Here is a 13,265-nt window from a genome sequence, read left to right as displayed (position 1 = left end):
TTCCTTGTCTGTAAAATGGGCTCCATAACTACCTCCTTCATGGGGCATTGTGAGGATTAAATGAGTGAGGCACACAAAACTTCCCTAGCACAATTTCTGGAACACAGGAAGGTGACCAGCAGGGAGAAGTTGGGCCAAGTCTGTGGATAAGGACCAGCTACAAGAGCTGGCCACCTCTAGAATAAAGAACAGCAGACTTAGGAAAGCCCTGCAGACCCTGGACAGCCACCGTATGAAGAGGAACAGGCTGCCTCCAGGGAGCTCTGGGGCTGGCCAGGGGTAGTAACAGTAGGAGGCAGTCAGCCTGCTAGTAGCAGGTGGTGCTCACTGCCTGCTGAGAGGTAGAGTTGCCCACTGCTGCCAGGGCCCACCAGCGCTTGCACCACCTGTTGGTAGGCAGCTGCATTAAGGGGATTCCTGGTCAGGCTAGGAGGTGGGCCCAGGAGCCTCTAGGCTTCTTCCTCCTGGAGAGTGAAAATGTCCCTTGGAAGAGTAACGCATCAAACCACATCACATATTTACGTGGCAGCACAGTGGGCTTTGGCCACATAGAATATCATTCCTGTCCCCGAGCTGCTTCTCACCTAGTTGGGAAAAGCACTGGCCGACAACAGCACCACCGCAAATAATAATAGTTAACTTCTCCTAGTGCTTACTATTTGCCAAGCACAGTTTAAAATGCCTGACTTAACCAGGCACAGTGGCTCATGCCCCCACTTTGGGAGGCCAAAGTGGGAGGACTGCTTGCGCTCAGGATTCAAGACCAGCCTCAGCAACACAGGGAGACCCCCATCTCTACCAAAAAATTTAAAAAACAATTAGCCAGGTGTGGTGGCACACACCTGTGGTCCCAGCTACTTGGGAGGCTGAGGTGGGAGGATCACTTGAGCCCAGGAGGTCGAGGTTGCAGTGAGCTGTGATCTTGCCACTGCGCGCCAGCCTGGGTGACAGAGCAAGACCCTATCTCACAAAAAAAAAAAAAAAAAAAAAAAAAAGGCCAGGTGTGGTGGCTCACACCTGTAATCCCAGCACTTTGGGAGGCCAGGGCGGGCTGGATCACAAGGTCGAGATCGAGACCATCCTGGCTAACACGGTGAAACCCCGCCTCTACTAAAAATACAAAAAATTAGCTGGGCATGGTGGCAGGTGCCTGTAGTCCCAGCTACTTGGGAGGCTGAGGCAGAAGAATGGCGTGAACCCGGGAGGTGGAGCTTGCAGTGAGCCGAGATCGCGCCACTGCACTCCAGCCCAGGAAACAGAGCGAGACTCCATCTCAAAAACAAAAACAAAACAAAACAAAAAACCCTTACTTTAATCTTACTTTAATTTTACTTTAATTAACTTACTTAATTCTCACTGCAGCTCTATTAGTAAATACAGTGTGATCATTATCCACAATTTTGAACTGAGTAAACTGGGACAGAGAGAGGTGAAGTAGCTGGTGATACAGTCCACACTTGCTAAAGATGCAAAGGAGGGCTTCTTGGAAGAGGAAGCATTTAAAGATGAATTGCTCAATAAAAACAATGTCCACCATTTGTACAGCTATTTCACTTCTAAAGCTCTTTCATTAGCTCCCTATGAGGTTGTCCAGGCAAGTATGATCATCTCAATTTCCAGAAGAGGGAAACGAGGTTCAGAGAGGTTAAGGGACTTGCCTGTGGTCACACGCTAATAAGTGGCAGAGCTGGCATTGAAACCCAGGCCTTGTGCCTCCCACTCCATGCACTGTGCTCAGAAGTGGAAAGGAGGAAGGGAAGGCACATGGGTGAGGGGACCTTCAAGGAGATCCTTGCACCAAAGAACAACTTTCCTGGCCATCCAAGCCCTTTCTTGGTCAAGGGCTGACAGAACAACTTGATCTCCTATTCCAGGCAAAGCTGTTGTTGGACAGTCAGGCTCACAGGTCCCCTGAGGGGTGTAAAGAACAGTCCTGATGAGGGGAGTGATGACAAGTTCAAAGTCGGCTCTGCCTGCCCCTGTCTCCTCAGCCAGCTGGAGGGTATTCAGCTCTTGTAAATTACACCTTTGCCAGTTACTAGGGAGTCCAAGTGTTCTCGGTTGGCTGCAAGCTCAGCACATCCTCGTCCCAATGGCACACCTGTGCCAGGCTCATCTGTCAGCCCCCCACCCCTGCAAAGGGGGTGCCTGCTGCCTGGCCACTGCACAGCTGGACGAGACCCCCACCCCCATCACCACTGGTCACTGGAAAAGGCTGTGGACCCAGGAGCAAGCAAGCTGACTAATCTCATACTTTCATCTATTTTCCCCAAAGTCATTTTCAGCACTCTTGCTAACTGCATAGTATATCCAGCAAGGAATGCATCTTCTGAGAAACAGGGAAGCAAGGGCTGAACAGGGAAATTGACTTGCCCAAGCTCACACGGTTGCATACGGGCAATGCCAGGCCTGGGACTCAGGCACCGGCCCCAGTCTGGGGCCTGGTCTCCCAGATCGAGCTGGGCTGGCCAACCTCCCCTCCTTAGGAGCAGCTGCCCCTTCACCCAGCACCTGCCCCGTGTGGACCCTTGGCCACTGAGGCTCTTTCCTAGGTAACAGACTGAGGAAAGACCCTACACAATCCTGGGAGGCAGCATTGCAGGGCGGTAAGAGTGTGGTCATTGGGGATTGAATACGTGGAATTCAAATCCTGACTCTACTGCTTACTGGCTATGGGACCTTGGGCAGCTTGCTGGATCTCTCTCTGAGCCTGGAACAAGGTGATCATACTAGAACAGATTTCCTGTCATCACTGTAAGGGTTAAACAAGATTGTGCAGGTAACCTAACTAGTAAAACACAGGGGCTAAATAATTACTATTGTTATTTTCATTTTTAACCACAACAACTTCAAGACACAACACAAATTGCTTGCCTCACAGCTGGTCAGCCTGTTCCATTGCCTTCTTGTGAAATGCCTCCCCTCCAGCTTCAGCCTATCAAAACCCAACCAATCAAGGCCACCTCTACTATGAAGATTTCTCTGTCCCTGTGCCCAGGATGAGTTTCTTCCTCCTCGGGGCATTAGCAAGGCTCTGTAGTTCATGCCTCCCACTTGCCTGGTGTGAGGTGGTCATTTACCATTGGTTCTCTTCTCCACTCCAGACTGGAGCTCCTTAAAAGCAAAGACCTACATACAGAATCCCAGACTTGTGGTTAAGTGCACAGGCTTTGGGGCCAGAGGGCGATAGGTTCAGGTTCAATTTTGACTCTACACAAGCTGTGTGAGCCTGTGTGAGTTACTTAACCTCTCTGAGCCTCTGCTCCTCAACTGCAAAATGAGGGTTATAAGACTCACTTTTTTGCTGTTAGAATTCAACGAAGCAAAGTGTATGAACGGCTGATCTAGAGAGATTAAGTATGTAATAAAAGCTAGTCACTATTTCCCCAGTTATCTCTAATGTGCATGTCCCTACCCCACCCCCCAGCACAGCCTGGCACAGGTGTTCAGTGCCTGGCATTAATGGCATGCTCACACGACAGGTGGCACATCATCATTATCATTAGTGTTATTATGGCCGCATCCAAAACACCAGCCCCGCCCCATACCCACACCTGTGTGTTGAGGGGCAGTCCATAGCCGGGGCTGCCACAGGCTCCAGATGTGCCCAGACAGGGACCGCTTGGGAGTGGCTACAGCCCAAAGGACCCCCAAGAAGACACAGTCTGTTCTATCACCTTAGAGGGCCTATGCTGCCCTGGATAATGGCAGAGAGGAAGCAAGGATGCAGAAGCACCCAAGCCCTCCTGGGGGTTCTGTCAGTCATCCCCCAACTCCTAGAAGGGAGAGAAAAATCCTCCCTTCTGTGAGGGCACCAAGAACCCAAAGCCCTGGGTCCCTTGGTTCCAGCACCGATCACCTGGATGGATACTAGATCACCTCCTTCCTCCAAAACCACAGCCCACTTGCCAACAGCCCCAGGAAGCCTCCAGGCTACCCTCCCTTCCCCTCCTTAAGCGCTCTAGCTCCAGATCCCAGCAGCTGCGAGGCACCTGGAGACTCTTCTCCAAACTTCAATTCCCGAGCTCACAGCCCACCAACCCAGGAGGACGCCCCTTCTTGCCCAGGCCTGGAGGCACCAGTGACTGCCTGGACAGAAACCCTGGAATTCCCTCTGCAGCTGGTGTGCGAAGTCAGGGCAGCTGCAATCCGGACCCCAGCAGTAACTCACTAGGGACCCTGGGCAATCGCCCCATTCTCCACCTCAGTTTCTCCATCTGTGCAACTGTTTGTCTAACAAAGTGGTCACAAACTGTCCGACAGGAGGCCCCAGGGGTTTTTCATGGGTCCTCTGATTTAATATAGGAGTGAACGCACAGGTGGAAAATACAGGCTCTTTCACCCCTCACTGCTACCCGTGACTTTAATTTCTACCAAAGATGGTTCTTCTTCCTTAGCACCTGTTACAATTGAACATACTGTATATATTTTTTTCTATGCTGCTTTCTGCCTGCTCCCCGCTCTAGAATGTCAGTTCCATGAGGACAGGGATTTTTGTCTCTTCTGTTCGCATGCACAGTACCTGGAACAGTGCCTGATGCATAGAAGACACTCAAGGAAACATTTGTTGAATGAATGAATATAAGTATATATGTGCATCTGTCCGTCTACCTATCTATCTATCTAATCTATCTATCCTAGACTTCTGGGCAAGATTACATTTGCCCAGACAGTTTCACAGCTTAAAAAGAAGTTTAAAAATCATCTTAATTGCAGAAAAAAAAACATTAGTGGGAAAGTTGATAAAATTTGCATAAACTCTCATTAATAGTATTATATCAAAGTCATTTTTCTGGTTTCCATAATTGTATTATGGTTATGCAAGATGTGAACATTATGGGGAGCTGGGTGAAGGGTATATGGGAACTCTGTACAATTTTCAACTTTTCCGTAAGTCTACAATTATTTCAAAATAAAAAGTTTAAAAATAAAATAAGGGGCCAGGTGCAGTGGCTCATGCCTGTAATCTCAGTGCTTTGGGAGGCCAAGGCAGGAGGATTGCTTAAAGCCAGGAGTTCGAGACTAGGCTGGGCAACATAGCAAGACTCCTATTTCACACACACAAAAATTAAAAATTAGCCAGGTGTTGCTTCATTAGCCTGTAATCAGCTACTTGAGAGGCTGAGGTGGCAGGATCACTTGAGTCCAGAAGTTTGAGGCTGCAGTGAGCCATGATTGTGCCACTGTACTCCAGCCTGGGCAATAGGGATCCTGTTTCTAAAAAAAAAAAAAACATAAAATGTAAAAAAAATATAATATGTATTTATTTTAATATGTGTTAGGAAAAGCCAGTCAGCATCTCAGCCCTGGGATTTCACTCTGATGGTAGAAAATGGACATCTGTCTCTCTATGGAGGTGCTGTGTCCAGTTCCACCCCTCCTCTTTTTGGAGACTGTCCCATTGGGTGTAGCTGGAAGGGGCAGACCATCACTATCCCCTGCCCCTTTGCAGCCTGAGCACAGACACATACCCAAGTTGGCTTGGCCACCTGGACACTGCTGCCCGTGCCATGAGTGGTAGAATTCATTCAGAGTGACAGCAGTGACCGGCTGGACAGATTGGCCAATTTCCAGTCTAGGTTCTTTTGTTGTGGTCAATTCCAAGAGCCTCCAGCAGCCTTCCAATAGAATGGACAGCCAGAGGCAGTTTCTTCAGCGGGCAACCAGGAAGCTTGTCTGACACATTAAAGTTTCCTTTCGAAAATATGTTTATAGGAGCTTAAAAGCAAGCGAGCGAGTTTAAATTACAGCTTGGATTTCTATGGGCCAGACACAGTTCTAAGGGTTTTACAATTTGCTCGCTTAATATTCACATAAACCCAAAGAGGTAAACTGAACGTTATTCCCATTTTGCAGAAGAGGAAAGTGAGGTACACTGCTAGTAAGAGGCAGAGCTGGGATTCACATCCAGGCAGTCTGGGCCTCACTTTCTCCATCTTCAAAGTGGGAATGTTTGATAAAAACAGTGGCTCTCAAACTACAAGTCCATCCTGGGCCCTCTGAGGACACTTCAGGGGAGGGTGAAGGCAAAGGTGGACAATACAGACTGTTACACCCCCACTGTCTACCTCCCACCTTAACTCCAACCAAAGTTGATTATTTCTCCTGGGCACTTATTATTGTCTAACACCCTCTATATTTTTTTCATAGAGCTGATATCTATCAGGCTATACCACCTCTGTGAACACGGTGGGCAGAAAAGCCCTAACTATGCAGACAGCACACACCCAGCTGATGTCCGGGAGCCACTGGACTCCTCCCATCCCCATCCCTTTAGCCCCACAATTCCTGTGGCTTTGCCACCAGCCCTCGCTGAGGGAGAGCTCTGGGGTACCATGACCCCTCTCGCCTGTGTCAATCTTAAGCAACCTTCTGGTTAAGAGAAAAATAATTCTCCCACTGTGGTTCTCCACCCTCTCCCAAGAGATGCTTCTCCTCTTTAAAGGGACATTGGGAGGAGGTTTCAGGGAGGAGGGACAGTTCCTTCTGGAGCACCAGGGCTGAAACTAGTCCCAGAAAAGTCCCCAATGCCTCCCAGACTCCTCTTTCACCTATGCCTCTGTGCCTGCCAGTGTCTATGCTCGTCACTCCTGAGCCTCGGCTGCCCACACAGCCCACCATCCGCCCTCCCTGGCCTCCCATTCAGCTCTACAGGGGCTGCTCCTGCGGGGAGTTGCCGGCCTGCTTGCAGGCGCACCACTCCTCCGTCTGCAGAGACTGCCGATGCGGGGTCAGCCCACCTGAAAATTGCTCTCCCTGGGTCCAGACAAAACAGCTGGGCATTGATGGAGTTTGGAGAGAAATTAATCAGCACCGACTGGCAGCAGTGCCAGGCGCTGCCTGGGACCAATCCATCCTAATGAATCCCGGGTTCCCACCTTTATGGCTCTTGACAAGATTAATTTACTCGTGTAGGTGATTAGCATGGCATGATCACCTTAATTGTGGCTTAAGACGCTTTTGGGGTGCTGGTGGTTCTGGCTGGGGAAGTCAGCTCCACGTGTACCAACCTCAGTGACAAAAGGAAGGACAGGAAGCCAAGGGGAGGGGACCCAGCAGGACATCTGACATCCACTCACCCATCCACTCATCCACCCACTCACTCACCAAGCACTTGCTGAGGCCCCCTTTGTGCCAGGCACCATGCTTGGTACAGAGATGGAGGCCCAGCTTGTTCCTCTGTCAAATGCAGATCATGCCATCTCTCCAGGACAATCACTGCAAGGTCTCACAGGAGGCCATGCACTTGAAGTGCCTAATAGAGGCTCGGGCAAGAGGCTGGCTGTCAACAAACCATAGCTCACATTAGCACTCCACAGTCTTGTATAATAGAGACACTAAAATCGCCGTTAATTATAATGTCAATATTAATAAGATTAATACGCAAAAATTAATAGACCAATGGGGAGTTCCACATGAATAGCCACGCTAGAGTGTGCTGAGGGCTTTCACAGATGCAGACAAAGCCAGCAGAAGGGCAGGCTGGGGAGGCTTCAGAAGCCTCTAAGCACAAGGGACATCTGAGCTGCAGCTTGAAAGAGGAGCAGGACTTCGCCAGGCAGGGAAGGGAAAGGGCACCCCTGGCCAAGGAAACAGCATGGTTGAGGGCACGGCAGTGCAACAGTGTGCGAGGTGTCAGTGCTGGGGGGCAAGGTGTCTGTGGAGAGTGGGGGCGACTCGCTGAGATACAGAGCTCCACTTCTTCCTGCAGGCACTCGGGAGGCTTCTGGCTGCGGGCGGTTACCACTGTGACAGGAATCCTGCCCCCCTCCAGGGCATGGGGTATGAAGGTGGTGGCCAAGGTGCAGGGCCTCAATGCCCTCCAGGATCCCTTCTAGACCCCCTTGGTCAACTTGGTGTCTCCAAGCCAGGCTTCATGCTGCTACCTCTGCGTTCTTCCCCCAGGGCCAGCCATGGCTCAGGGCCCCAAGGGTCCCCGGCAAATATTCTACATACAGCTCAGGCGGGCAGCTGGGATGATAAAAACAGGACCTCTGGCACAGCGCGGGCCTTGCCGTTCACAAGCATAGGCACGTACAGCATCTGTGCCATCTGCGGGAAAGTGCTCTCCTGGGCCCACTCCCTGGGCAGCCATCCCCATCGCCACCAACACCTCGCTCCCGACATGCCCTGGGGAGGGGAGCGCCTGGCCTGAGGCTCCAGGAGGGATGTTGAACAGGGCATGGAGCCAGCCCCCGGGTCCTGCCTTGGAAGATTCCCCTACATGCTCACCAAGTCCAGACATGCACTCCTTCCCTAAGTTCCAGGCGCACACCAGGCACAGGGCTAGGCCCTGGGGACACAGTGATGGCCAGGCCACCTGGAGGCATTCACAGGCCAAGAAGGGAGCCAGAAGAGCAACTGAGTAACAGCAGCATCTCCATGGGGCTAACAGAGAGGATGGCCAGGCCCCGGAAAAAGCAAAGGGAGCAGCACTTAACCCCCAACAAGGAGACCCAGGAAGGCCACCCAGAGGCGGTGGCATCTGGAAGAGCCTGGTAAGCGCAGGTTCATAATGTTCCAGGTAGCAGGAACAACAGCTGCAAAGACCGTGAAGTGGGAGCTTGCCTTTCACACTTAGGGAACTAGAGGGAGACCAGCACAGATGAAGTAGAGCTGGCGAGGGGGATAGCGGGGTGGGGGCGAGGTCTGACAGGTGGCAGGTGCTGGGCTGCAAACAGCCTGGATGCCATTGAGGAACACGGGCTTTTACTCCGTGTGGGAGGGAGGGACTTGAGCAGGCCTTGGAGCAGGCTCTGCCTCAGGCTGGGCAGGGCCATCCACGGCTGGGATAAAAAAGGCCGCGGCACGGGTGAGGGCCGAGTCAGGGAGAACACTGAGACCTGAGGAAGCTGCTGGGGTAACTGGGCTTGGACCTTGGTGATGGGAGTGGAAGGGCCGAGAGGTGAGAAGATTCTGGGATGATTTTGGAGACTGAGCCAACAGGATGCCCTAAGGGATGGGAAGGGAGGGGAGGGAGAAAAAGAGGCACAGGAATGAGTCCCAGCTTTTGGCCTGGGCAACTGGCAGGATGGAGCCACAGCTGAGATGGGGAAGGCTGCCGGTGAGGCAGGAATCTGGGGGAGGTCAGGATTCCAGCTTTGGACAAACTGAGGATGAAAATGTCCCTTTAGACATCAGGCAGAAATGTTGAGTAGAGAGGTGGCTATAGGAGTCTGGAGTCTTCCCTGGGAGCAGCCCAGACAGAAAATATAAAGCTAGGAGTTGTCAGCATATAGGTAGTGTCCAAGCCAGTAGGCTAGATGGGACCACCACGGGAATGAGAATGAGGAGAGGAGAGACAAGAGCTGAGCCCTGGGGCCCTCTGATGCTAAGAGGTGCGGGAGGAACCAGCAGAGAGGCTGGGAAGGGGCGGGTGGTGTCCTGGAGGAGAAAAAGATCAACCAATTGAAGGCCACAAGGTCTGGGAAGAAATGATGGGATTTAGCAACACAGAGGTGGTTGGTGATCTCGACATCAGCAAGGCTGGTGGGGCATTTCAAGTAGATTCAGGGCAAGACGCGGTGGCTCACGCCTGTAATCCTAGCACTTTGGGAGGCTGAGGTGGGTGGATCACCTGAGGTCGGGAGTTTGAGACCAGCCTGGACAATGTGGTGAAACCCCATCTCTACTAAAAACATAAAAAATTAGCTGGGAGTGGTGGCGTGTGCCTGTAATCCCAGCTACCCAGGAGGCTGAGGCAGGAGAATCACTGGAACCCGGGAGGTGGAGGCTGCAGTGAGCCAAGATTGTGCCACTGCACTCCAGCCTGGGTGACAGAGTGAGACTCTGTCTCAAAAAAAAAAAAAAAAAAAAAGTAGATTCAGGAGGTTAAGTGGGAGACAGCACCCCTGCAGCACCTGTCCCTCATGCTAAAGGCATCATGTGACCATTCAGGGCTGATAGGCAGGGCCAAGGTGTGGGTGAGGCCAACCAGCCTGACCAGGGACTGAGCTGCTGATCTGCCCTCACGCCACTCCACGCATTCCAGGCTCTGCTGCCAACAACTGATATTAACGTCTGGAGCAAGACATGCAGGGATTCAGGGCCCTGTCTGGGGAAGCAGGGCGATGTGAACAGACCAGGAGAAGGCAGCACTAGTTAATGACTTCATTTGGCTTCTGTCTTCTCCGGCTGGTAGACGGTCTTCAAAAAGAACATTACACAGAGGGAACTGGAGCCTGAGATAGGTGAGGAGATAGTAATGAACATGCAGGCTCTGCGAGGGATTTCAGATGGCCATGCTGTGCCCTCCCATTCTGCTCCCAGGCCACTGGCCCCCTGTTGGAACGCAGGCAAGAGCATACAAAACGAGAAGGCTCAGAAGGTTGGGGGTGGATAAAAGTCTCAGTCTCTAACCCAGGAAAGCACATTCACAGAAGCTACATACAGATAGACCCTGTAGCCCAACTCTACCTCTGATTCTTAAAAGGAATTTTTAAAATGAATTAGCGCATAAAAACACTTAGGACACTGCCTTGAACAGTCAATAAATGCTGTTGTTATAATAATTTATGATATATCTATATATCTATATATATAGTATGTCATATGTGTTATATTATCATTTTTAATCTATGAGGCTCCAGCAATCAGAATTAGACCCAATGGGTAGTTCCAGGGAGGCAGGTTTCCTGTTAATCTTAGGAAGAATTTTTTCTTCCTGGAACCGTCCCACAGCACAGAGTGAGCTGCCTTGTAGGCCCACGAGCTGACCATCACTGGGTGTCTAAGGAGAAGCCAGGTAATGAGGCCTCGAGCTGGAAGTTTGATCTGCTTACAACTCCAGCCTCTGGTGAGCCGACACGTTCAGCCTGGCTTGGGCTCTGCCTCTTGCCACTGGCACTGAGCACCACCCTGGACCCAGCTTATCTGTGTGTTTGTCCACCCTGAAAGCCCATGGCTTGTAGGACAGCCCAATCTGCCATCCCTGGGCCACACACGGGCTCTCCCTTTAGTAAAAACAAAACATTCCCGGGTTGGAAGCTTTAGAGGTGGTGGTATTGTATGTAAACTTCCCAACAATCCAGTGAGGGATCCAGTCACCCATTTTGGTGACTGGAACCCTGAGTCAAAGAGTGAACAGTTCATGAGAGCCAAGTCTCAAAGTCAAGTCTCTAGACCACCCCACTCCCCATGGCAGGAAAAAGGCCAGTCCCCTGGACAAGCCATTTCAACCTCCCCCTCTCCCTGGCCTGCTGGTGGGAGGCCTGCACCCATGGAGCCCACACGTCCATGTGAGTCCATACCCACCATCTGCTTGGCCCAGGGACAAGTGGGTGCCAGCACCCAGCAGAGGGCTCCAGGCTGGTCTCCTCTGAGAACCTAGAAACAACTGGGGCCAGCCAGGCTGCCCCAGCCAAAGTCCACTGGGCTCATCTTTCCAATGCCCACTCATTGTTGAAATGAGGAGATAGAGGCCCAGAGAGGTGCAGTGCTGTGCCCAAGGTTACACAGCGAGAAACAGATGTTGGGCTCCTGACTTTCAGGTGAAAGCTGTGCTGCTCCCATACTGATGCAAAAAGAAGAGAAGAGGCTGGGAGGGCGCTGAGGCAGCTCCACACCCACCCCCTGCCTAGAGAGAAGAGCATAGCTATCTTCCAGCTCACTGAGCCCCCTCTCAATCCTATGGCACCCTGGAGTCAGGGATCAATCCCCATGGCACTAGACAGCCACCCTGCTGTGACTGCCAAGTGCAGCCTTAACAGGGCTCGAGGCCTGGGAGCTGCTTCCGGAGGCCGATCAATGCTGGTGTTTGCAAAAGACAATCAAGAGCCAGAGCTGAAGGCAGCAGGAGAAGGACCTGCTGAAGGGCTGGCCACATGGGCTTCCAGCCTGGGCTTGTCACCATCAGCACAGGCCATGCAATGCCCATCCCTCCCCAACCCATCCCAATACATAGGCCTCTGAGGACCCCACGCTCAGAACCTGGCATGCAGGTCACAGATGTGGGGACAGAGCAGGGACCACTCACTTGAGAGGGGCCTTCACTTTCCCCAGCCGGCAGCAGGGTCAGTTAGTGACTGGCCACACCACTGCCTCAGTGGCCCACCTGCTCCAAATATATCCCTCCACCACAAAGGGATCTCCCAGAGGATGAGATTTAAATGGACATGAATAATGATAAATGCTGCTAACAGCGCATCCATCTGCCTAGACACATGCACTGTGTGCCGCTATGTTGGCTCCATGCCAGCCCCACCCCAGGTCTGGGTGGAGGGAGGAGTCACAGGTGAATTCCACCCAAAGAATACAGGTGTGTTACAAGTCCAGTCGTCCACAAATATCCCTCAACCCAATCCAAAGGGGAGCAAACAGTTTAGCAGGGTCCCCAAGGGACGTGGGTATGCTCTCTACCCCCAGAAAGGGGCTCTGCCTATGAGAGGGCATTCCAAAAAGGCAGGAACCTTCTTCCTGGGGAGCCCTCAAACACCCAGATCCCCAAACCCTACCCCCAAATCTAGCCTTACAACACTGATCTGTCACCAAAGGAGTAGCCGTTTTCCACAGAGGGCCCCCCACAGCCCCCAGGAACAAAGTGCTACTGGGCCGTGGGGACAATCCCCACAACAAACAGCCAGACACACACCTGCTGGGCCCAGCACCCCCTGAAAAAAAACCTCCACCAGGAAGAGTGAAAGGCGCTGCTCACAGGCCCCCACTGACAGCAGGGGAGAGTCTGGGCCCGCGTAAGGCACCCCACTGGAGCAGAGATCGTTGAAGAATTATGCATCCACTCTACTGCACACCTACACTGGGTTTCATATGAAAGAGTGTGTACATGACCTATTAGGTAAGCATCTTGATACCCTGCCCCACTCCGAGCCATCCTGCCTCATTTCCAAGTTCAAGTGATGCTCCCTAAAGATGCACCATGCTGACCCCTGATGCACTTGGCCTCTGGCACACAGGCCTGCCTTTGCACATGTAGAGACAGCAGACCTGAGAGTAAGAAGCCCCGGATGACAGGCACTTTCCCTAAAGTGACACCAGCAAGAATGACATGACACAGGAGGGCTGTCGGTGGAGGTGGGCAGGCCCTTTTCAGGTGCTGCTGTTTGGCTGCCTGCACACGGGCACAGGTGCCTCCCCATCAGCACAGCTATAAGACAGCTCCTGCAATTCAGCCTCAGTTTCCTGAGAAGCTTCTGGGTCCTAAGAGCTGAGCTAGGACAATGGGGCCACAGATGTAGGAGGCAGGCCCTCAGTAGGGGGCCAGACACTGGGACAGACCTGAGTGATGGGGCGACGGGCTGAGCACCAAG

General features: G+C 52.1%; 1 protein-coding gene across 1 annotated transcript in view; it reads right to left on the bottom strand.

Moving 5' to 3' along the window:
* Positions 1-13,265, bottom strand: part of LOC129392945 (cadherin-23-like) — a 336,485-nt gene that overhangs the window by 273,277 nt on the left and 49,943 nt on the right. The gene's annotated exons all lie outside the window — the stretch shown is intronic.

The sequence above is a fragment of the Pan paniscus genome, chromosome 8, assembly GCF_029289425.2.
Source record: "Pan paniscus chromosome 8, NHGRI_mPanPan1-v2.0_pri, whole genome shotgun sequence".
Taxonomy (NCBI): domain Eukaryota; kingdom Metazoa; phylum Chordata; class Mammalia; order Primates; family Hominidae; genus Pan; species Pan paniscus.
This window is presented reverse-complemented; position numbering and strand designations above follow the sequence as displayed.